The sequence below is a fragment of the Dermacentor variabilis genome, chromosome 5 (assembly GCF_050947875.1).
Source record: "Dermacentor variabilis isolate Ectoservices chromosome 5, ASM5094787v1, whole genome shotgun sequence".
NCBI classification, from domain to species: Eukaryota; Metazoa; Arthropoda; class Arachnida; order Ixodida; family Ixodidae; genus Dermacentor; species Dermacentor variabilis.
Window position 1 is genome coordinate 20,037,495 of NC_134572.1, and position 25,435 is coordinate 20,062,929.

Here is a 25,435-nt window from a genome sequence, read left to right on the forward strand (position 1 = left end):
TTGATACGATTGGAACTATTAAGGGATTATTAAGTTTCTCTACCATGCCACGCAGACAAATTAAAAGCACGGCTCTTATGTAAGCCAGAGAAAAAATTCGCAGTTCCGCCTGAAACGCGAAGCACCGATTGCGATAGCAAATTAGTAGATAGCTGTACGAAGTAAGGTTAGTAGTTTTATCGGCCGTATAACATATTAAAGATTCGCTTACTAACTAAATTAACAATGACAGAATATGTAAGCGTGACTCAACAAGGACGTAGAAAGAAAGAGACACACGGAGACAGCGCTCTCTTTGTGTGTCTGCGTCTTTGTACGTCCTTGTTGAGTCGCGCTTAAACATTCTATCATGGATCCAAACCAACTAGCCCGTCAACGTGCTTTAGCTAAATTAGCCAGCATGGTGTCACGCGCGCATAGGTAAACTTACACAGATCGCTCGGTGACAGCGGCAATTAACTGTCTGTGAAAACGCTGGAGTTAGGAATCACCGCAGAAGCTGCGAGCCAGTTGACCTCCGTGTATCTGTCACTTCAACGCGAATGAAACGTCGAAATCACAGGGCATACGAAGCTTCTCGCTCTACACGCACTCTGCAAACATCGCAGATCGGTTTCAATATGAGGCCCGCGTGGGCGTGCACTTTAGCCACGTCGCAGACCACTTTCAAGACACACGAGCGCCGGCAACGCGTCTCTACAGAGTGCGCCAATGGCGTCTACTACGGCGTCCGCGATTCGCGTGGCCAACGCCGTAGTAGACGGCGCGGTTGTCTCCTCTCTGTACGGAGCGGCGGCCGAGGAAGACATCGAGGCACCGCAGCAGCCACCGGGGAATGGCGTCCCTCCTCCCTCGCCTCAGCCCCCTGCCTCGCGTGCCACAGGAGAGGACACGCATCCGGGCTGCGTTCCTCGCTCGCGCACGCGAGATTGAACCGCGTTCGCCGGCTCACCCCCACACGCTTTGACTCATACGGAACCTCACGGCGATAGCGGTGCCGACGGCTTCGGCAGAAGTGTGCCTGGAGTGTCCATACACTTGCTATCGCAATAAAGATAACTCAACAGATTACCCCTCGGCAAAGTCTCTTGTTCAACGTGTCTCTCCAGACGCTTGACGCTCGACGATAAGCGTCGACACTCGGTCTTTGGTGGTGTTCTGTCCTGAAGGCGCTTGCTGATTGTAATAACAGTGCCTACGAACACCAACTGGCTTATCACCCATTCTTGTGCGTTGAAAATGGAAGCACTGTGATGAAAGTCATAGAGATTTTATACGAAACGATTAAAGAGTCCAATCTCCTAGTTTTTTGTTCCAGTCACTAAAGGTGTTGGCAGCATCGAAGTATCTACACAGAGTTTTGCGCCTGCATCTTAACGGCTCCGCAGTTCTGTTTGAGGACGTCGAGCGCACTTTGAGGAGGTCGAGTGCATAAATGTCTGTTAGAAAGCTGTGCCACGCACACACACCCAAGTGGTAACCAATATATGCTCAAGTTGGCAACTTGTTCATTCTCTTTACCTTGATAAACTCATCTGCTTTACCAAGATAAAGCTCATGCGCCACCAGGGCTATGATTGACGCTGCCTAGCACTCATTGTGATAGGTTTACGACGCATACACAAATACCCAAGAAAGGGGGAAGAGGAACAGCCGCCACGGTATCTCGATTGGCGCAGCATCGAGCGCGTCACTTGGATGCTCTGGGCGCGGCTCCCAGTGGGTTCAAGCTGTCTTTTGGTTTTTAAGTGTATTTGCCTACATCTTGTCCTTCCTGCATTTTCGATTGAAACCTGAATAAGTTGTCCCGTGTTTTGCATGGTTTTATTGTCTAATAAGATTGAAAACGCAAACGAAGACAGGGCCACAAGAAACGTGGACAGGTGCTTACTTCCAGTTTTGTTTAGTGCGGAAAAAAACAATTATTTTATGCATGTTGCTAGAAAAGTCGCATCACAAGACAAGATAGATAAAACCGCCACGAGTGAAAACAACACTTTCAACACACATGGGACATGAGCAAATAAACCAGAAAACAAACTAAACAATTAAACCACCGCGAGCGCCTGTCGCACAAGCCAACACCCTCCAAGAAAGTTACTTCCTTTTGAGACAATGCCATATAATGTTTACTGGCACAAGTGAACTCCCCCCGTTTCATTTGTGACGCTTCGACTGTAACCCAAGTGCTAACATCCTTGTGCTTATAAATTACCACAGTGCGTCCCATCTCTTCTTCATCTCCCCTCTCTTCAGATACCGCTTTCTAACATGTATCAGATCATCGTTCTTCCGCATTAAACTCATTTGGAAGTAAGAGCCTGTCCATGTTTCCTGTGGCCTTGTCTTCCTTTGCGTTTTCAATGTTCTTACATTATGGAATGCCAACTACCCCAAACTATCACTCTTCATTGCCTAGCTTACCGTAGGCCATGACAAAATGTACGTAAATATTTGCTCGAAAGCAGCAGAAATTTGCAGAAATTAGTAGTTTTCTTTTAATGCAAGGAATAGAAATATTTTAGGCGAATATCATGTTCACACCGATCCAGCGCTAATTTGTGGTTCTACGATGTGCATCTACAAAGCAGTAATGCTACAAAATGACCTTCGAAATTCTTGACAGGGTGTGTGTGCTTTGAAAAACCACACGGCGTGCCGCGACTCCCGAACACCACTTCTATTAAACAGGTGCCGTATTCCAACTTTAAACGTGCTTTGCAAGGGCCTCCAATAACATTTGGTACCTGAAATCTAAAGTGTTCAGTGTATTCAGGGCCAGGCCTAAACCCAAAAATAAGAAAGGCACATATGACTCATTGCTCCTGCGCAATAAAAGCTTACTCTAATAAAATGAGTGTAATAACAGTTGTCTATTGGAACTTTAGTAGATATTGCTATTGTTTTTCATGAAGGTCGCGCAAAACCAATATACTTCGAAGTTTTCCCTCTGAATCAGTAAAAAGTTTGTGGAGTCAACAGACCTACCGACAAATCAGCAGCTGTGACAACGCTGGTACCGCATAAAAAGTTACCTTGCCGTTTAAAATCTCGCTATAACTTTACGTTCTTCTTATATATATATATATATATATATATATATATATATATATATATATATATATATATATATATATATATATATATATATATTTATATTTATATATATATATGTGTGTACGAACAGAACGTCACTCGTCACCAACGGCGACAGGCCTCAAAGCATTGTAAACGTACGGCTTTTGCTTATTCTGAACTCCGCAAAGAAAGCAAATAAGAGGATGTCAGAGAAAACAATAAAGACGGGGTCGTGCTTTAACGCGACCGCCGCCGTGTGTTATGGATCGGAAGACAGTAAGGTCGTAGATCCACTTTTACGATCGTGGATTTGCGTCTCACCCTCAGCCTCTTCTCTTTGCCGTTGTTGCCTTACTTTCGTCTGCACATAAAGCCCACAAAAAGGAGCCAGCGTATAGCATCACTTCCTCGTCCGCCTTGACGTCAGAGATTGCTGAGGCGAACCGAGCGTGCAGTAGGGGGCAATCGCAGCCCGGCTTGTAAGTCACCCGCAGTTCGCGTCTCGTGGCTCGCCCCTAAGTGCACGAACACGGAATAGGCGCTCGCGCCGCGAATGGCATCTTCTTTAGCTCTAAACGATGCGTAAACGTCGCCCCGAATGCCGATTCCGGTGAAGCCAGAGCGACCTCTGCTCTCAGACTACCTCGCCCTTCCGTGCGTGCAAGCAAATTGCAGTGCGTGACGCAGGCCCCTCTTTAATACTTGCGCACGTCCGCGACGGCTGAGATAGTACGTAGAGAACGAGCACGAGACTTTACGCTCGAAGCACGAGCGATGCACAAGCTACGGCACGTGCGGTAAAATTAGGCTCGTGTCTCCCGTTTCCCTATTCGGCCCCATGTTCTCCCCTCTAGGAACTAATCAAGCCGGCTTAAAAATTCAGTGTCATCGTAAATTTGCTAGTGTAATGACTCGACGGACACCAATGCACTCGATATAGTTCTGGAAATGGGAAAACGTTAATCTCGCATGAGCTACAAAACAGAAATTTATTTCGGCGTCGACCTGACACAACGTTACTGCTACCATGGATAAACACTCCGTAGTCATTCTTCTCCGCCGAAGGTTTTTTTGTCGCTGTGCACAGTAGAGGATAGGATACTTTCGTTTGTAATCTTAAATATTCAAAGCGGCGCTACATAAATGAACTACTCTTTATTTCTCTTTTTGCGAAGGAATGTTCAGTGTCAAAACACTTTACGTTCGTTATCACGACTAGCCATGGAAGCAGTTCTGCGAACTGCTCCTGCTTAGGAGTCTAAATAATGTGAAGCTATCTTATTGCTTGTAATGAGGTTCATTGAAACAGTGCACGTTAAAGAACACCAGGTCGACAAAAGTAATTCGGAGTCGCCCACTACGCCTTGCGTCATGATCAAATCGGCGTTTTGGCACGTAAAACCCCAGAATTTGATTCGATTCCTTTAAACAGCGCGGAAATCTGAAGCACAAGATATGCCCAGTGAAGACAGCGTTGTATGCATATTCGTTGTGCTTCGCTTCGCTTTGTCAGATTCTTGCGCTATTCTCCAATAACGATGAATACCCAACAATTCCAATTCGCAATTAAGGTTCGTAGATGTACCAAGCACCACTTTTTCCCAGGTCGTAAGTGAGAAACCAACATAAACATAGCATTTAGCGTATGATCCCTGTGGGTACGTCAACTCAAAGTACATCCCGTCTTCTTCGCGTAAGTCGTACTCAAGCACTACTACGGTGTTGGACTGCTAAGCACGAGGACCTGGGATCGAATCCCGGCCACGGCGGTCGCATTTCAATGGGGGCAAAGTGCTAAAACACCCGTGTGCTTAGAATTAGGTGTACGCTAAAGAACCACAGGCGGTCCAAATTAATCCGGATTCCCCAACTAAGGCGTGCCTCATATCCTAATCGTCGTTTTAATTGGCACGTAAAACCCTAGAATTTTTTTTAGTACTCAAGCACTCACAATGATACTGCGAAAACAAAACAATTACAGTGTATTTTAAAAGTCTGTCCCTAAAATTAAATACAGGACGCTTGATGCATGCGTCTCCCGTGCGTTCTGTGCGCGCGAATAGCGCAGACGTTGCGCCATCTCTGTTTGAACCTCTGACTTATAATATGCAGCTTCTGGCAGATGAGTATGACCTCTGAAACCTCTCGTGCAACTCAGGATCCTTTCCTCAGCCAGCATCATATAAGTTACGCCAGTGCGGCAAGGAATTTCAATTGTGGAATTGAAGCCTTTTAGCCGAGATTTAGCACTTCGCGAAATTATCTCTCGGCATAAAATAAACGTTGCAAGTTTTACAGAAAGGTGACGCATCATTTAAGTTCCATTCGATGTTCGTCTTCACTGCCTAATTATAGAACCCTTACAGGATCACGTTGCCTCGCTTACTGACGAGTAAGTTGCCACCGAGGGCGAACTATGCGCAAGTTAATATAATAGAAACCGTTGAAAAGGTGGGAGAGTACGAACTCACAAGAAATACAAGAGCAAACAGATAAATGGATTAAAACTTCATTCGCTTTCAGAAAAGCAAATGTCACAAGTATATACGCGGTATCTCCGTAAGAACGAGGTGACATGAGCACCGAAATCAAAAATTCCTCGTCACATCTACGCTCGTGCCAGTGCTTTCACAGTTATAGATATCTAATTAGTAGCAGGTAAGCCAGGCTAAACCGAAAGCTTATGGAAACAATGAAGAAACCCTTAAGCTGACAAGCACGCGTCCCTCGAACACACTTTCGACTTTGGGTAAACAGGTTTCTTGAATCAACCTCCTCACACAGGAGAGTTTACTTATTTTACCAACACACAGAGCATTGTCTTGTGCGAGTTGGCGCGAAGAGCCACGGTTTATTTAGGCCAACCAGCCATGGTGCAGCGAGATCTCGGGAGCGGGCGACAGCGCGGCCGCTGAGGTCGAGCGAACTAGTGTGTTCCATTCCCGCGCTATCTGCGCGCGAGGCCGTCTTCTTCTTCGCCGACTTTGGAGGCGATAGTCGCGCCGCCACACTCTGTTTGCCTACGCGTGCGCCCTAAATCATTGACTGGGGGCTACGCACAACACGCTTACTCTAGCATACCTGCTATAATGAAACTGGTGTGACTAATTGTTAATAGCGTGCGACCATTTCGTAAACGTACAGAGCTTACCAATAGCAGTGGTTCTCCTCTAAGCGATACAGAACTCGCTTCCTTTTTTTCTGATATACTTCCAAGTTTTTCTTTAAATGTCTGTGGCAGATAGCGCAATGTTGTATATCTGAAAAGGAGAACGCTACTTGAGAGGCAGATCTTCAGTCAGCCAATCAAAAACGTTCACTAAAAATGTTTTCATTATTCTCATTACGACACATGTTCCAAATGCTGAAGTTTAAGTCATGCGGTGGTAACGTCAAATCCAGGCAGCAGTTTTCTTGATACAAAGACCAGTCAGCAGATATACATCCTCACAATGAGCTGTCAAAACAAGCTAAAAAACTTTGTATATATAGGTATTACATGCGCTTGACATGCTTCTGAAGCACTTCTTTCAGAAGAAACTTCTTTCACTTCAGAAGCGTGCAATACGCCTTGTTCTTAAAGCTCCTTATGTAAGTCACACACAGGACATGTTTAACAAGCTTAAGCTTGTAAACGCACAATTTATGTACAATTTCAGACTACTTCGACAACATAAACTGGAAACAAACAAGAAAAAGTCCTTCTGAAATCACTGGCGAGGTTGCAGAAAAATTCCCTTGCATATAACACACGCTATCCCGAAACATGGAAAGTTGATAAATGCCACACGACCTACGCTAAGCAAATGTTAAAGTACACATCACCGACCTTGTTAAATGAGTTGGCCAAAAATGGCATGGATATAGAATTGATCTCTTTGAATCAGCTACGCGACATATATGTATAACTCTCCATTGTTCTATTTTTTGTTGAAACACTACTTGTAATTTCTGTACATTTTTTTCTCGTTTCTGATACAGTGAATTTCCCACGATGTTTTTGTATATCCATGGATTTTCTTTATGCACATATTTGCCTGTTGTTTGCATTGTTTTTGTAATTTCTGTAGTTTTTACATTTATTGCAGATTGATTTTCTCCTCTATTTTTTGTATGAAATTGATGCCACTGTATGCCATGCCATGGTGCACGGACCTGGTCAAGCCTTTTCAGTCTTTTTTTCCGTGCTCCAAACATCTGGCAGATGTTGAATAAAGCTCAATTGAATTGAATACCACCGGAAACAAGCTAAGGCGCTGGCTGTGTAACCTGGCATGCTTAATTAGCGAAATAATTGTCACTCCGAATCTGTCAAGTAAAGGTTTGTAACTATTCAGGAATTTCGTACAGGTCACTTATGTGAAAACGCCATATATGAAGCAAGAATTTTGAATGAATTTTCATTGCTTCGCGGCAGTGACCTCGCTACTTACTAGTACACAAAATCAAATATTTAGGAGGATCAATTGGAAAAAAGTAAGATTGGCCAAGAAAAAACAGGCCAACCAAGATGCAGTAAGAGTAAAAGCAGACCAATTCAAGCGGGCACTTATAAACAAATATGCAGCCTTATAACGAAGATATGAAGATGGCATAGAGGTAATGAACAAAACTGTAACTTTAGGTTAGCTTCAGAAGCAGCAATAGAAGTGGGAGTTAAGGCACCAACGCAACCAGTAGCTAAGCTGTCCATAAGGAAACGACAAAGAATGAAAGTGTCCAACTCAAGAGATCAGATAGAACTCGCAGAACTGTCAAAAGTGATCAACAAGGAGAAAGTAAGGGATATTCGAAACTATAACGCGAGAAAGACTGAGGAAGCAATAAAAAATGTACGTAGCATGAAATCAATGATAAAAAAACTCGGCATAGGACAAGCCAACATGTATGCGCTGAAAGATAAGCAAGATAATATCATCTGCAACTTCGAACATATAGTTAAATGAAAGGGAATACTTCTATACTGACCTGTACACTACCCACTATACCTCGGTTCAAAGTAGTAATTAACAGGTTACAGAGCCTCCTTCCATAACTCGCGATGAAGTTCGAAGGGCCTTGCAAGGCATGAAACTTGGAAACCGGCAGGAGAAGACGGAATAACATTCGATTTAATCAATGATGGAGGTAACAATGCTTTAAAAACTGGCGCCCCTTTATAGTAAGTGTCTGTCGACTTCAAGGGTCCCAGAGAACTAGAAGAATCCCAACATTATAGTAACCCACAAAAAGGGAGACGCTAAAGAATTGAAAAATTATAGGTCCATTAGCTTACTTTCAGTATTATACAAAATATTCACCAAGATAATCTCCAATAGAATAAGTGCAACACTGCACTTCAGTCAACCAAGGGAACAGGCTGGCTTCAGGAAGGGATACTCCACAATGGATCCTATCCATGTCATTAATCAGGCAATCGAGAAATCCGCGGAGTACAATCAGCCTTTCTATATGGCTTTCATAGATTACGAAAAGGCATTTGATTCAGTGGCGATACCAGCAGTCATAGAGGCATTACGTAGTCAAGGAGTAAAGGAAGCTTACGTAAATATCTCAGAAAATATCTACAGGGATTCCACCGCTACCTTAATTCGCCATAAGAAATGTAGAAAGATGCACATAAAGAAAGGAGTCGGTCGGTCTGCAGATGACATTGTGCTTTTCAGCAACACTTGGGACGAATTATAACAAATGATTCAAGACATTAACAGAGCAATCGTAAGAGCGGGGTTGAAGATCAAAATGAGAATACATAGATAATGCTCATTAGCCTGGCAAGGGAACAGGAGATCAAGATCGCCAGTCAGCCTGTAGAGTCTGTGAAGGAGTCGGTTTACCTTGGTCAATTAAGCAAGGGAACCCTGATCATGAGAAGAAAATTGAAAGAAGGATAAAAATGGGTTGGAGTGTATACGGCAGATATTGTCAGATCCTAAAAGGTGTACAATCAATGCATTCTACCGATGCTAACATATGGGACAGAAACTTGGAAATTGACAAGGAAGCTCGAGAACAAGTTCGAAGATAGATAGAACGAAGAATGTTAGGCTAATGTTAAGAGACAGGAAGAGAGCGGTGTGGATCAGCGAGGAAACGGGGATAACCGATATTCTAATTGACATTAATAGAAAAAAAATGTAACTGGGCTTGCCATGTAATGCGCAGGTTAGATAACTGGTGGCATATTAGGATTACAGAATCGGTGGCAAGAGAAGGTAAGCGCAGTCTAGGACGGCAGACGACTAGGTGAGGTGAGGAAATTAGGAAATTCGCAGGCGCAAGTTGGTACCGGATGGCGCAGGACAGGAGTAAATAGAGATCGCAGGGATAGGCCCTCGTCCTGCAGTGGACATAAAAGATGATGATGATGATGATGATGATGATGATGATGATGATGATGATGATGATGATGCATATGGAGCTTTACAGTGTGAAATGCGCATTTCTTTAACTTGACACTCTTCTCAGCATTGTAAAACAAGTATCAAACAATGACAAAGACATGTTCCAGCACGTTAGAAAATAAACTGAAAAAAAGGAGGGGAAAGAAGACAACGGGGTAGGTAGTTTTTTTCTCTGAGCTCTTTCGCGTTTTTTTCTTACGCAATGTGACCTGCGTGTTTAACTTCCTACTAGCCCAACAGTCTGCCTGTAATATTGCACAAAACAAACTCATTGTGCGAAGTCCGCGGGAATGACATTAAACGTACGGCATTGAATAGGACCGCAGCGCAAAATTAAAATTTGTGCGTGTCACGCTTCATTGCTGCCAGAACCATATGATATCTTGCTCATAGATGTGCACTTCGCCACCAGGTGCACTAATGCTTTCTTTGTTTGTTTTCGGCCGCAGTGGTGGTTACAGTTAGATAGAAAACTGACTGCAAACAACCAAGAACGCTATACAGTGTCTGAAAATTTGCACGGATATTGGAGCATTCGCCACTGTGGCGCGAGTATATCTAAGTGTCTGCATTCATTTAGCCTCGAAGTATGCAGAACCATTAGCCACATATTCAACCCATTTTGAAGCTTCAAACTTTTGATACAGACAGAGAAACGTCTTATTTTCCCTGGAAGTGCTGTATACTGCGGCTGTAACAGCACGCACCTGCAGGCTTGTGCGCAAGAAAAGACGTGAGCCCTCAATCATGGAATTAGACTAGTTAGGGCTGCAAGTAGTGATATTTCTCGAATTATTTCCTATTAACGACGCTGAACGTTCCACTTCAATATTTTTGCCTCTGCCCCCCCCCCCCCCTCCTGCCTCTCCTTCCTTCAAAAGAGCTGATTCTAGCGCGCAGGTCAGCTCGGATCAACGCTTCCAGACCTACGCATATCTCAAAAATTAGTAGCACGTTAGAGCTAACTTTGTTGAGCAAGATTAGGTGAGTGCGGGTCATGCAATTTATATATCGAGAAAGGTTCTGATAGTGAGCATTACGGTGCTGCCGCGACGTTGCGATACTTTGGCTACTGCGAGCAGTCATAATGCAATTGGTTGCAGCAGCTTTAATTAAATCTGCCCGGAGAAAGTTGCTCTATCGCATCCTGCGACTTGTACAAAGGAACGTGCCGGCCCCACGCTGTGCGCGGCTGCGAAGTGTGTTGTGGGGCTGGAACCTCGCACAAAATGCCCAGGGAGCGAACAACACATGGCAGTGGGGTTGCGGCCGCGTGGAGTTTGTAAACTGTGCCGCAATTAGGCTCCTGGCCAGCGGTGTACCGAGAATCGATCCCAATTTGCATGCTAACGAACAGGCCACACATGGCAGCCGGTCCACTGAGACACGCCCTGTGCGTAGGCGCCACATGCTGCTCACGCTCACGTGCTTCTCGTACCTATCTCCAGCGTCTATGGGACATTGTCACTCCGATCGAAAACGGTTGACCACCGCGTATTCATCTGCTTCAGCTCATTTTCGAAATTTAAAGGGGCCCTAAAGAGAAATCTAGCAGCAGTTTAGATTAATACGGTATTTTTTCAAAACTCAATTTTCGTTAATTTCGTGGTACGAAGTATATTTAAGTTATATTTAACAGTACTGGCACTTCCTGCGAGATCACAGCAGGAAGAACGTACAGTCAAGTTCAACGTATAAAGTCGCTAAAAGAAACACATTTACAGCGCGCAATGATCAGGCGTAGCATAGCGCAATACTGGACAACCTTGAAGCCTAAACGCTGCTGTAAGCTCACGTTGGATACTAAAGAAAGAACAGAAGCCGAAATAAGATTTTTTTTTCAATTCGCGCTGCAACGCAGGAGCCGTCATTTCAGTGGTACGTTATGGATTTCAAAAAAATTTGGTTCCTTTAATTCGGTCGCCTAGCGCAGTGAAAATTCCATCCCTAGGAGCAAGACAGACGAAGTGCTTCTCTTGTGGAACACGCTCCACTATACAAATCTAGTTCCTCTCTACTTCTAACCATACGGAAAACCGCCTGCTTCTTGGCCAATCCCCCATAGCGGGTACGCGCCACTGTCTGGGACACAAGACAAGACAAGACAAGACATCTCGCCCGTTTCTGTGCTTTTCTGGACTTTTCACTGCACTTGAGGGGCCTACCGCCCCCTACATCGCGGTGATGGCGGTGATGGATGTACATCACCCCAAGGACCCTCACGGCGCCCGTTCACCCGCGGACATCAGTTCGAGGAAGCGAGGAAATACATTCAGTGATAGCTAGCACACGGAGCTGTACGAGCTTTCGGAAGACAGCTTTCGACTTGTCCAGTACCGCAAGGCCGAACGAATAATTGTCAACGGATTTTCGGCGCCCAGTTCGAAGACCGTGAAAACTGTACCTCAACGATGGCCTCACTCCATCCTGTTTGTGCCACAGAACGCTACTGACAACCTACGCGTCCTAAACAGGCAAGCACTCTCCGTCTACCTAGAAAACACCGTGCCGAACGAGATCAAGGATGCCAGGATAAACACTAGGCGAAACATCCTGGCAATCGATGTTACGAACCCGAGCGCGCTGAACGTACTACAACATGTAATGCAGCTGGGTAACACAAAGTCGGCCCCATCGTGCCAGCGAATGGTGCCACAATAACAGGAGTCCTCTATGACATTGCCAATGAAATACCCAACGCAGACCTCCCAGTTCTCATAAAAGCAGCAAGTGAACACGACATCATTGTACATGTTGGTCGCCTCAGTAACACACGTTGTGTGAGGATAACGTTCAAAAGTGACTGCCTTCCATCCTACGTGAAGGTTGGCCACTTTCGCCACCAGGTTCGACCATTTATTCCAAGACCAGTTGCAATACTTCAAGTGTCAGAAGATTGGCCATGTCAAGGGTGTTTGCAGAAATACCGCCGTGTGCTCTCGATGCGCGGAACCCCACTGTGAAGCCAACTGCAGCGCTACCACTTTGAAGTGTCCTAACTGTCAGGGTGATCACTGCGCATTTTCGAAAGACTGTCCCCAGATCAAGAAAGAGATCACCATTCTTAAACATATGGTGAGAGACAGCTCTATCCACAAAGAGGTCGCGGTGAAAGTGCGGCGAAGACGACGTCACCGTCGAAGGACTTCACGACGGAGAATATCAACTTTTCAAGAAAAGACAACTCGTCACGCAGCACCATCAGCGGAAGTCTCCAGCACCCCAAACACCGACGTCGGAAGGCAGAAAACTGCCAGATCTCTCTCTACAAAGGAATGGCCGCCACTTCCGCGTACACGACCGGCAGAAGAGCCGCAGAAGAAGCCACCCCCAGTACAGCAAGGTGCTGTATCCGAGGGGTCGCGGAAAACAGATGAGCAAGTGATAGCTCTTATTCGGCCTTTAATGAATGCCATTCGCGTGTTGCTAAGCAACATGCACACACCGTCTGCCAGAAGTGCGCTTCAAGTACTGGATGCTCTGAGTCCGGTGCTGGCAACCCTTGAGAAGATCATGGCTCCCCAGCCACTGTCCTTCAGGGATGAAGTCCGACAAGCAGCTATTTTTCAGTGGAATGCCCGCGGACTCAGCGCGCATTTCCGATTTCCGTCGCTTGGTGTATGCCAATATGTTTCCAATTACCGTCATTTGCGAGCCGACCTTATCGAATCCGATCAGGCTTTCTGGATATGAATCGTTTATGTCACCAACTGTTGATGAAAACAGTAAGGTGTTGGTGTTTATCCTCCGTGACCTAACTTACATTCACCAGCATGTGCCACATAACGACGATAATCAATATATATGCCTAACAATAAGGAAAAATAATTTTACCTTTACTTTTGTGGGTGCCTATCTATCTCCGTCAAGTCGTTTGGTCACAAAAGACTACGAGACATCCTATCCTCAACTCCTGATCCCTGGGTCATTATTGGAGATTTCAACACCCATGATACACTCTGGGGAAGTTCGAAGGTCAACGTGAGAGGCAGAGCTCTGGTATCTGTCGCCTCCAGTAAAGAACTTTGGCTGCTGAATGATGGAGGCCCTACGTTTCTATGTGGCCCCACATACAGCAGTTGTCTTGACTTGGCTTTTGTCTCACGAAGTCTTGTCAGGCGTGCTGGGTGGTTTGCGGACATAGAGACGCACGGAAGTGACCATATCCCCACGTACGTCAAGATCAGAGGATTGTCCCCTTCCAAAATACGAGATACGATCCAAAGAGTGGACTAGTCTAAATTTCAGTGTGTGATGGAAGAACACTGCGACGCCAATCCATCTTTCGACTTGGAAGAGGCAATGAAGAGCGCGGTGCAAGACACTATGCGTACTCTCACATGCTCTTCGAAACTGAATGAATTTGATGTGGAACTAGAATGACTTCGAGCAATCCGACGACGTGCTGAATGAAGATACCGACGTACGAAGTCAATGGGCGATCTACGGACCGCCAGGCGCACGCAAAAGAAGATACAGCGCCGGTTAGACAAGCTCGAATCGCAACGTTGGATTGCCTTCTGTGAGTCGCTAGATCCACGCAAGCCTTTATCGCAACTATGGAGAACGGTGCGCGGTCTCTAGCCACTCCCCGTACAGCGGTTCCCATTCAAGGCTCCTGCCCTTTCTCAAAATGGACCGGAGATTGACGTTGCAGAGGATTTCTGCGCCAGGTTATCCGGCCAACTCACAGCTCCCAACATTCCAACGCCTTCGAGTAGTTGTCCCCCACCACGTGATCTACGCGTGGATTTACCATTCTCAATCTACGAACTTAAGGCAGCATTAGCTTTGTGTGGCCGTGCATCAGCGCCAGGACCTGATGGAATTTCCTACCGAGCTCTGTGTCATCTGGGTGAGCGAGCGAGAGGTGCTCTCTTTGAGCTGTACAATGAATCTTGGAGAGATGGTGCGCTACCAACAAGCTGGAAGACAAGTCACCTTGTTACACTGCTGAAGCCTGGCAAGTCGCCGTTGGAACTCTCGTCATATCCCCGATCGCTTTGGGCAGCTGTGTGGCCAAAGTAATGGAGAGGATAGTCCTAGGACGCTTGGAGTGGTACTTGGAGTACCACAACACCTACCCGGATGCCACGGCGGGCTTTCGACGTGATCTATCATCGATCGATAACGTCGTCGACCTGGTCACCTACATTCAGCATGAGAAATGCCGTAAGCGTCTCTGCGCTTCTTTGTTCCTCGACGTCAAAGGGGCGTATGACAACGTTACGCATGAAGCCATCCTCTCTGCTCTCGCAGACGTAGGAGTGGGTAGTCGTATGTTTCAATGGATACGGAGCTATCTCTCCATGCGATCCTTTTTTGTAAGCACCGAGGATGTCCATACTTCTCTACATTATAGCAGCCGCGGCGTCCCCCAGGACGGTGTACTTAGCCCCGCGTTATTTAATCTATCTGTAATTGCTCTCCTTGAGCAGGTGCCAACCACAGTCAGATTATCAATGTACGCGGATGACGTCTGCATATGGACGTCTGCAGTAGCCAGTAACACGCCTACAGTTGCGGACGAGAATTCAGAGAGCCGCCACCCAAACTGCTATCTACCTCCGTAATCGAGGCCTGGCAATTTCCTCCGAGAAATGCGCACGATTGCCATTTACGCGCAAACCCATGACGAACTACAGCGTAATGATAAATGGCCAAATAATACCACGTGTTTGATCGCAAAAGTTTGTAGGCGTCATAAGCGACCATGATTTGTCATGGAGCCCTCACGTATCATACGTGAAAAAACGATTAATAGGCATCGGCCGCCTGTTCAAGTTTTTCACTGGCAAGATTTGGGGACTGTCGACAAGTGCCATGTTACAACTGTAAAGGGTGTTTTTTCTAGGCTTTCTGCGATACAGCTTGCCAGCAATAACGAACACAGGTAAAACGAATCTGCGCACAATACAAAGTGTTCAGGCTCAAGGGCTCCGGATCTGTCTAGGCCTCCCTCGGAGTGCATCAACAGCGGTTACGATAGCAATCGCTCGAGACCCCTTTGTCAAGACTCACATTGACATTGAAGTGCTCAGGACCCATATGAGGCATCTAACCAGGACTGCTCGTCACCGCTTAGCCTCTCCACCAGCGGACAGACCTCGCACATCTTTCAGCCAAACGACTACCGCACATCATGAATCACTGCCATCTTGTTTCACTCCGGCTGCGCAACCTTCGATTCCTCCATAGTGCCTCACTCAGCCAAAAATCAACCTAGGAATACCTGGCATCACGAAAAAATCTGATCTATCTTCACCAGCCCTTAAACAGCTCACACTAATCTTTTTGTACGAGAGCTACCGTGACTCTGGACATATCTACACTGATCGATCTGTCTTGCCAAACAACTTCGCGGCTGCAATCGTGATACCAACGACAGCCACAACAATAACATTTAAGACGATTCACGTAACAACGTCGACGGCAGCAGAGCTCGCAGCACTCTTTACTGCCCTTCATTACATTGGTAATGAACAACACACAAGTGGACGGTATTCTGCGGTTTGAAGGTGGCACTGCAGTCTCTACTGTCACCTTTACCACGCGGACCGCACGACCAGCTAATATTTCACATTACAGAGACGTTACACCATTTATGTGATGCAGGTCGTAAAATAACCTTCCAATGGCTTCCAAGTCACTGCGGTATTATCGGCAATGAACGGGCCGATAAAGCTGCCAGCTCAGCCCATATTGAAGAGCACCACGGACCAATTCCACTTTCTAGAACTGACGCAGCACGAAAGCTCCGCCTGCTTGCTCGGCAGTGCACCACGTCGCAGTGGAATGGGCCGCATTTAAGAAATACTCGACTGTACTCACTTGATCCAACATTGTCTCCGAGCGCCATCACAGCTTCGCCACGCTCTTGTATCGACTGTGGTTGTGCGTTGCCTTTACCAAAGCCTGTGCAATTCGCATAGGGATGGCCGACACCGCAACCTGCGACCACTGCGACCATTCAGAATCAACTGAACATATTTTGTGCGCTTACCCACAGTACAGTCCACAGAGGGAATGCCTTCGCCTTGAACTTGACCAACTGGATGACCAACCGCCATCAGAAAAAAGAATTCTACACCACCGAAGGGACCTAACGTCACAGAAGAAGGCCGTGCAAGCGCTTATTGCGCTTTCTGCGATCTACCGGCCTTCGCGAACATCTTTAACTGGAACGCCTTTTGCGTTTGTGTGTCTCCATGTGTACCTGTTCTTTTTTTGCGTTTTCCTCTCTGTCATCTTTCTAACCCCTATCTCCCATCCCCAGTGTAGGGTAGCAAACCGGAGACTGATATCTGGTTAACCTCCCTGCCTTTCCTCTTCATCTCTCTCTCTCTCTCCCTTTCCCTAAAGTTGCTAAGTTAAATATCTGGCTCCTTTATAATAGAATATTGTCTGCCTGCGCCGCTGGGGACAGCTTACACGCTTCACTTTTGGCACAGAATTCAATACATAGCTAGTCGGCAGTGCCATTGCGGTCACGCTGACGACGATGTAGAACACATCATTGAGTACCTTCGACACGATGCTGAGGCGAACATTAAAGGCTGATTTAATTTTTTCAGACCATGGACTGTTCACTTCGAAGAGAATAATTGTCCCATGGCCAATAACGGGGCTACATAAAAGAGCCCTTGTGGCTTCTAATAACTTTTTTGGAAATTACCAAAATATTAGGCTCATAATAAACGTTCATTGTTAAGGCCAGTGGTAATTTTTTTGTAATATACACACTCAGTAAAATTACGCCCTCGAGGGTGGACTCTATGTGGAGACATCATTTTCGCACCTTTACTTTCTCTGAAAATTTCGAAAACGGGTGCATTCGTTAGCCGAGCACCCTTAGCGCAACCTTAGCGCACCCTTTTATTCGTTTCATGGTACTAAAGCGCTATATTGTGCGAGACTTTGCGGAATATAAGGGTGCTGGGACACTTCAATATTTCAAGCAAGTAGAAAGCCCGTAAGTGTCTCTTTCGCAGTGGTTCGCGCCGGCGCTAGCCGGCGCGGCACTTCTTGAGTGCGCACTCGTCGCGAGCTGCATGGTGTGATCTGGAGATGTTTTCGGTCGTTCTCCGTAAAACTTACGGGATTTCAGTTCATACGAGGTGGTGTAGGAACCACTGTGTAGCCTTTCTGTGCAGCGGTAACTACAGTACGCCCAAATTTCTCTCGGCTGCGCAAACATGCGATGCGCATTATAAGCGGCGGAGTGTGTGCACATTGTGTACTATGTTTTCTATGTGGGTTTTTAATACGAAAGCATTACATGTCCCATGAAGTAGGAAATCCGGCGCGACCAAGCGTTGGTACCCAATATGGCCGACGGCGCAAAGAATAAAATCACGTAAAAAAAATGCTCGGATTGACTTCATGTTTCTCAGAGAGATTACTGTAAAGAAAGTAAATTAGTGCCTTTGAAAAAAGGACTTGGTAAATTTCGGTCTGGGTGGGAATGGAAGCCGTGCCACTGGGACGCGAGACGAGCATGGTTCCCTGTCGTTACGGCGGCTCCACGGCTCTGGTTGATTAAATGTGTGCCTAGTCCGTGCGCCATTGCAAACGTCACGTCGCGGTCACCTGGCTGAGTAAAGGTGTGGCCTAGTAGGTGCGTTGTTGGGCACGTGAGAACACTTCCAATGAGGAGGAGCGGCATCATCAGTGTCTTGTTTAACCTCAATAGCAATGCAGAATACAGTAAATTGTATAACAACAGTAATTAGTAGTAGTTATGAGTAATTATTGTGAATTAAAGTGAATTAAGGGGAATTACTGTGTAGTAAATTAAAGTTAGAACAAGTTGGAGGAACGTTATTTAAGCTGGAGTAAATTGAATCAAAGTGAAATAAAGTGCATTAAGGCGATTTCAAGTGCGATAAGGCAGATTAAGGTAGATTAAAGTTGGTACGAGTTAGAGCAAGGATGATTAATGTGGGTTAAGGTGGATTAGGGTAGAGTTGTCAAGTTAGAGTAAGGTGAACAGATAGTTGGGCTAGTTGGTTGAAATGCATACTGAAAACCTCTGCCCGGAGACAAGAGGACAATGCCGAGACAGCGCTCGTCCCTGTGTTTTCTCTGCATTCTCCTCAGGTCTCCGCGCAAATGTTTTCAGTTGAGTAAGGTGAATTATGGTGAAGTAAAGCGAATTAAGGTGAAGGGAAGTGCATTAAGGTGAATGAAAGTGGATTAAGGTGTATTAAAATGGAATAAGGTAGATTAAGGTGGATTTGAATGCTTTCGCATTGAAATCACACAAGCATACGTAAGTGACTGTCAATTTTTTATTCAACGATGAGCAGCGGCGTCTCTGAATTGTCAGAGTGAATTGGAAAATAATCTCACTATCTGCTCACTTGGCGCGAGAACTAAAACATCTAAACCCAACCTAACGCAACCCCGAAACATGTCAGCACGGATCGTTATAAAATATTTCGGTCAGCCAGCGGCACCGTTCTCGTGAATTTCAAGTCTAGAAGCCCTGAATTCACCATGCTACGCCTACGTCAGCCTCCTATATGACACAAACGGTATTGCTCAACACAGCGATCACTACGGTTGGTAAACCAGCATGATACATATAAGATTTTTGTTTCGGAATCTCCTGTACATCCCCGTATAAGCAGTAATACACCAAATGAACCGCAATAAAAGAATCGTGGGTGCACACATTTTTAAAACGGGTTACTGCGTTGTAGACGACGGGGCGAGAAAGGCGTAAAAAATAAATGGTTTTCATCCTCTTCTTTCGAAACACACACACACACACGCACACACTGCTTGGACGATGCGCTATAAAGCACAAACAGATCTATAACCCAGCATCTACCACTGCTTCAGACGCTCGAGCAGTCCTCAGCCGGTCGCTCGAGGACTCGACAAGCTTTATTCACACTCTATACCGAATGCTGCTATTAGTAACCAAAACTATTTTATTCCAGGACGGGAACCTCGCCCAACAAACTAGGTAGTCGCGCAATCTGTCTGCAGATTTCTGCAATCTGTCTGCAACTTTGGTCAAACAGCAAAATCTATTCCGTAGCAGAACCGTGCCCATAGTGCTATGGTCGTCTTATGTTTCGTAACTACTCATTGCTGCTAAACCACAGCGTAGAATTAGAGATAACGCTGCAGAGAGGTCACATTCGTGAAACAAATTTTCAGAAATACGTAATTTATCTCGGAGCTTGATTCTAGGCTCAAACACTCGCGCGCACATCGAGCAGGAAGCTCCGTCCGCCTGAATGTCAGCCTGCAGCGGCCAGTGGCGTGGCCATTTTGCGTGTATTCGCGGGCTTCTTTCACGCTCAGAAAATTACTTTTATGTAGCACGGATAGAGCAACAGAAAGCTGTATCGGGAGTTTTTCAGGCTGTTCTACAATTTTCTCATTTACACTTTTCATCTAATTTTAAGATTTGAGAAGTCGATTAATTAATAAAGACTAAATATGTAAATATGCGGTATGCAAATATATATATATATATATATATCTATATATATATATATATATATATCTATATATATATATATATATATATATATATATATATATATAGATATATATATATATATATATATATATATGTATATATATATTCTCCAAGTGACGGCCAAGGTCCAGCGACGTTCCATTTTCATATTTTTAAATCTTGGTGCATTATAGTTGGAACACCCTATATATTAAGCGTCTTGTATATGTAGATACGTCAGCCGTCTTGCCTGCCCAACTCTGAACTTATGTGCGTGTTTTCAAACTATCTTGTTCATCTTGACTTGTTTACCGAATGGTGTGTATCTCTTAGTTTTCTTTTACTCTCTTTTGTGTCTTGTGCTCCCGTGCGGGACTCAGAAACTTCACAAATTTTCGTGGCATTTGACTGCGTCCAGTTATTTCCAGCGTCATTTCGCGCTTCCAGTGTTGCTTACCCTGCAAAGAAGAGTAGCCGGAGCCAGTAAAGGCGCCACCCTCTCTTTTGATCAGGTATCGCTATAAAGAATGCTGGATCATTGCCAATAAAAAATTAGCTAGAGCCGATCTGACGCCATTTTAATTCATAATGTCACGGCACGCATGTGCATCACCACTGGTTATTTTTCGTTATTACGTCATTTTTGGCACACCACGTCTCCTGTCACGGTAAAATTGGCATTTTTGATTTAGTGAAAGGGTAATGTACAAATTTATCCCAACTTATATTTTTATTCCTTAGTGTTTCTTTAATGCCACGAGTCATCGCTAAACTGCAGAATAGTACTAACGAATGTGCGCTTGGACGGAGGAGAAATAGAGAGAGAAAAATTTATTTCTATTTGGGTTGGACATCTTCCTCGAAGGGGGTGGCCTTAGTCGAAGGCCCCCCGCCTTATGAGGAAGAGAATGGGAAACTTCAGTGAGAACTTGCTTAAGTTGAAACGTTCACAACGAGGTGCAGAAATTTCATGGGACAAGAAGGTATTGTTGCAGTACACTTCATCATACATATATTTAGTTGTTGCGTCCGTTTGCAAAAACTTTTTACTAAGCTTTCGGGCACAGAATGTATCCACACGGTTGTCCTTGCCCAGCAGTGCATGCGAATCTACATGTCAAGCTTCGACGATTTGGTGGCAGGTGAAATAGCTAAGGCAGGGTGAGCTTAACTTCTTGTCATTTCATATGTGATGACTTTGGGGTCATATCTTTAAAAAAAATGTAGAAGGGTATCTCTGTGGATTAGAGATCCCAATTAAACGCGAGGAGGCGTAGCCATCGTACTATAAGCACCAGCCCTGCGCTTCATCACATCAGATGCTATTAAACAGCAGACGTGAAAATACTACTACACAAACAGCACAGTAGCACATCATACTCAAGCACCGGCGCTGTAGTTTGTGGTTAACATTAAATAAGGGGAAACTTCGTGCTTTTTGATTGTTACCATTCCCGTGGCCTTTCTTTTGCTCTTTGCCAACTTGTGCTTGTACCTCTTAACTAGGTAATACTTCAACGCATAAAGGAATAGCTAAGCGCCACTTTAGTTGCCCGCATTTCCCCATGAAAACATTGCCGAAAATAAATAAGAAATACGTAGTGGCAGGCAATTGCTATAGTCACAAGGAAACTTAAATTTAATCGTGACATACCGATTCACTGTTCGCCTTCTATGTAGCGTAGGGCTATTAAATATTCAAGCCTTGACGTCGATTAAATATTTCCAGACGCAAGGTCAGGAACGTTTCTTCGACGGCCTCTCTTCCTGACGCGTAATGACGCGATGCGAGCCTCGTTATCAGTTGCAAAACGGCTGCACACGCCAGTTCCACCTCTTTCCCCCACCTCCTTTCCAGCTCCCATTTCGTGCGGGGTGCTTCGCCTCTCGTCGGGACGCGACGTGCTCTAGAAAACGGGCCGTCATATCAAAAAGTCCGCGTCAGGGAATAAACGCTCGTTTTACACGGGCGCCCAAAGATAACAGCAAGGTGCCAAGCGCGCCACACGTCGTCGCGTATACAGCGGGCGTTTATAGCGGCGCCCATAGCGCTTCGCTGGAGGAGCTAATGCGCGGTGAATATCGCAGCCGTTATCTCTACAGTCGCGAAGGCAATGTACGGTGAATATCTTGCACGCACTGGAGTTCGCCGGCGCTTCGCTCGAGGCAGCGCGCCGCGTCTGGCCTGAAACCTCGCTCTCATGGGGCACGCACCGCGGCCTCGCGTTCGAGTGCACGTTTACAATGTCGGCAGCGTAAAGAGCACCGGGAGCTCCCGTCAAGAATCTGAAGCGCGTCGTCTCACCGGTGACGGCACCCGTCGTTTTCGGCTAGTCGAGCGCCCGAGATAACGGGCGGGCCTTGACGTCTCGCAAAGCGGTGGTGCCAAAATGCGCAGCGACGTATGTCGTCCTCGAGAGGCGGTCGCGCCTCAGTAAGAACGAGCCGAGGAGAAATAAAAGAAGGCGGCAGGGACGGAAAAAGAAAAAGCCCTCGAGACAGCCTGGCAGTGATGCCTCGATTATATTGGCATTGTTCGCCCCAGGGACTGTGTCGCATCGTCGTCGCGTCCGGAGGCGTGATGCGTTGCGGCCACGCCCACCGCAGCGCGTCTGCGCGTGATCGAGAGCTGCGACTTTGCAAAGGCCCGAGAGGCAGCAGCGGAGGTGGTGGCACACTATGCAAGTGATCCGTTGTGACGCCGTTGCTGTTGGTGTGAAACACCTCCCCCGATGCTGCTGGCAGGCGAGCCTGAGCGGTTTTGCACGTGCTCGGCCGAAAAGGATCGCTTCAGTTTCACTGCGGAACGGCGCAGAAGCGCGTCTCCGTGTTTGGTGAGTGTGATTGATGAGGGTCGCGAGCGCGAAGCCTCAACGCTTCAATGCAGGCCCGGGTCAGTGCGTGTGACGCTGTATGGTGATGTATTGGTGGTACTGCGCCATCCAACAGCTTTGTTTCCACGAAAGGCTGTTACGACTTTTGCCTTTCCGTTCACTAAGTAGTTCTCTGTGGTGTTCGTGTTTAGTTTTATGCCACGAAAGGCACAAAAGAATGATGACAATGAACATTACGGCGACGATGATGATGATCATCAAACTTCGTATTTTCACACAATTAATTACTCCAACTTTCGTCGATACCCTTGTGAAACTCAGTGTTTAATAGATTTATTGCATGGCCTTCCTGTAAATGTATATATCGTATTAATAAACCTATATTATCTTGCTGTATGCTGGAATTTGTCCTGCATAATGCTGTGACTGTACAAGTTTCTGGTGTTTTTTTCCTCTGCCTGTGTACAAATGGCACATTGTGCTAGGGGCTTAGTCAAGTGATAAGAAGCCAACAAACACTGACACCAAGGACAACATAGGGGAAATTACTTGTGCCTAATAAATGAAGATACGATAAAATAATGGAAATGAAAGTGGATGAAAGTACAACTTCCCGTAGGTGGGGAGCGACCCCACAACTTTCGCATAGGGGCTTAATCAAGTGACTCATGTCGTCACCCTTCGTTTAAGTACCATTACACTCATGTATCCATGTAACTAAACATACTTTCGTTATCATTATTATCACGCCGTTTCTCCGTGGAAGTACCAAACAAAACCGCAAGTGCCAAAGATACACCATAGATTCCTAACTTGTGGGGTGGAGTACGAATAATATAATTCAAGAAGACAATAAACTGAAATTATGGCCTTTATCGTCGCAAATCCGCACAGCAGGTTGTGAGGGACGCCGTAGAAGAGAATTCCGTAGTAACTATTACCAGCTAGGGCTGTTAAACGTGCACACAAAGCTTGGTGCACGAGCGCTCTTCCATGGAGCCTCCACGGAACACGGCCACTACGCTCGGAAACCAAACCCGCGACCTCGTGCTCCTCAGCGCACCACCATAACCACGCTGAGCCACGACGGCGGGTGTGAAACACGACCGCAAGGGGGCTTAGAATTATGGCCGCACGAGCGCCCCAAGTACACTTACGATCAAAGAGATCGGTATAAATAAGGTGAAGTGACTCGGGTGCGTGAAAAATTGCAGTGATACACTAAAAGTTGCGACATTTTCATCGAGCCGTTATACTGCATCGAAGATGTTGACGACAACGGCATGAAGTCTGTGTGCTATATCCCGCATACAATATGGAGACGGGGCAGTATGGAGACGCCAGCCGCATGGCGGCACAACGGTGCCGCCATCATCGTCATCGGAGCGGGGCTCATGCTCCCGGGCAGCGCGCAGCGAGCCTGGGACGGGGAGCGGCGATCAGGAAGCCGGGTCCGCATTTGGACCTACATTTGGTCCTTGAGCCCACATTTAGCGCCCAACGGGAGTCGCCAGTGTGGGCTCAGGGCCGTGGCTTCAGAGCCGGCGGCTGGCTGAGACTCTCAGAGACGACACAAGTGTGGGAACAGGGTGCCAATGTGGGAAGGCCACTGTCCCTCATTGCACGCCAGCAGGCCACCGTCCTGGCCTGCCGTGCCCAAGAGCGCCCAGCCGAGCCTCGAACCGCCGCTCGCGCTCACGAGTCCCTTTGTCCTCCACTTCTTCGACTGCTGGCTCCGGTGCCGGAGTATTCACAGCTAGTGCAGATACAGACAATATTTGGAGACTGACACGGATATTGTGGGGAGAAACATGTAATGTGTCAACACCTTTAAAAATGTGCATAACTGATTTACTACTGAAAACGTTCCTGTACAACGCACTAAATATGGCCAGATGGAAGGAACAAGTCGGCGAGAGAAAACTTTTATTCTCCGTAACACTACCTGGCTCGAGATGTTCTTGTGAAACGCTGAGTACCACTAGCCTATTATTCGCAGAAGAAAATAAGTGTACCCCTCGTTATTCTTCTTCTATTTCTTTTTTTCTCTTTTTCAGTGTAGGTTTCCCTACCTGTGCTGTGACTGTGGGTATTTGAGGCTTTGGTATCTAACTTCCGTTGGCAGTCTTCGATGCCCCTGTAGGTAGGCAACTAGTTTTGCGCTGTTTATGCGCTGTAAAGATATAAAAAAAGCACACAGAAGGGAATAAAAACCAATGAATACTCTGTTATTCACAAATAGATTTCAGTAATCTTACAGCTCATACGCCATCTGTTTTTTAATCTTTTTTTTTTATTCTAACCGATTTCTTTTTAAATTATTATTGCCTGTCACAAATAGCGTTGCTCCGCGTCTTCAGGGGCATTTATGGAAACAGAAATTATCTGCACGAAAAATCAATAAGTCAAGTTACGTAACTAAATTTGTTCACTGTTAACTCTATTAATTAATCACTTTAGGGCACATGCTTCAATGTTGCACATGTGGTCGAGCGGTTGTGAAGTCATGCTTACTTAGTAGTAATTGTAAGACTAGCGCTACTTTCGAGCTGTCTTGGAAATCATGTTACTAAATACTTTGGCACTCGAGTACAGTCTCCTAAAAGCGTGCTTTCAGCTGTTCAGTATGGTTATAACTGTAG

The 25,435-nt window shown here is 46.0% G+C and overlaps 1 protein-coding gene across 8 annotated transcripts in view; it reads right to left on the bottom strand.

The window, feature by feature from the left end:
• Nucleotides 1-25,435, bottom strand: part of LOC142582334 (irregular chiasm C-roughest protein-like) — a 940,430-nt gene that overhangs the window by 460,883 nt on the left and 454,112 nt on the right. The window contains exon 1 of one of the 8 annotated variants that reach the window (XM_075691929.1): nucleotides 6,230-6,289. The exons of the other annotated variants lie outside the window; for them this stretch is intronic. The gene's annotated coding sequence lies outside the window, so the exon portion shown is untranslated. Of the gene's footprint in view, nucleotides 1-6,229; nucleotides 6,290-25,435 lie in introns of those variants that run through there. 8 annotated transcript variants of the gene reach the window in all.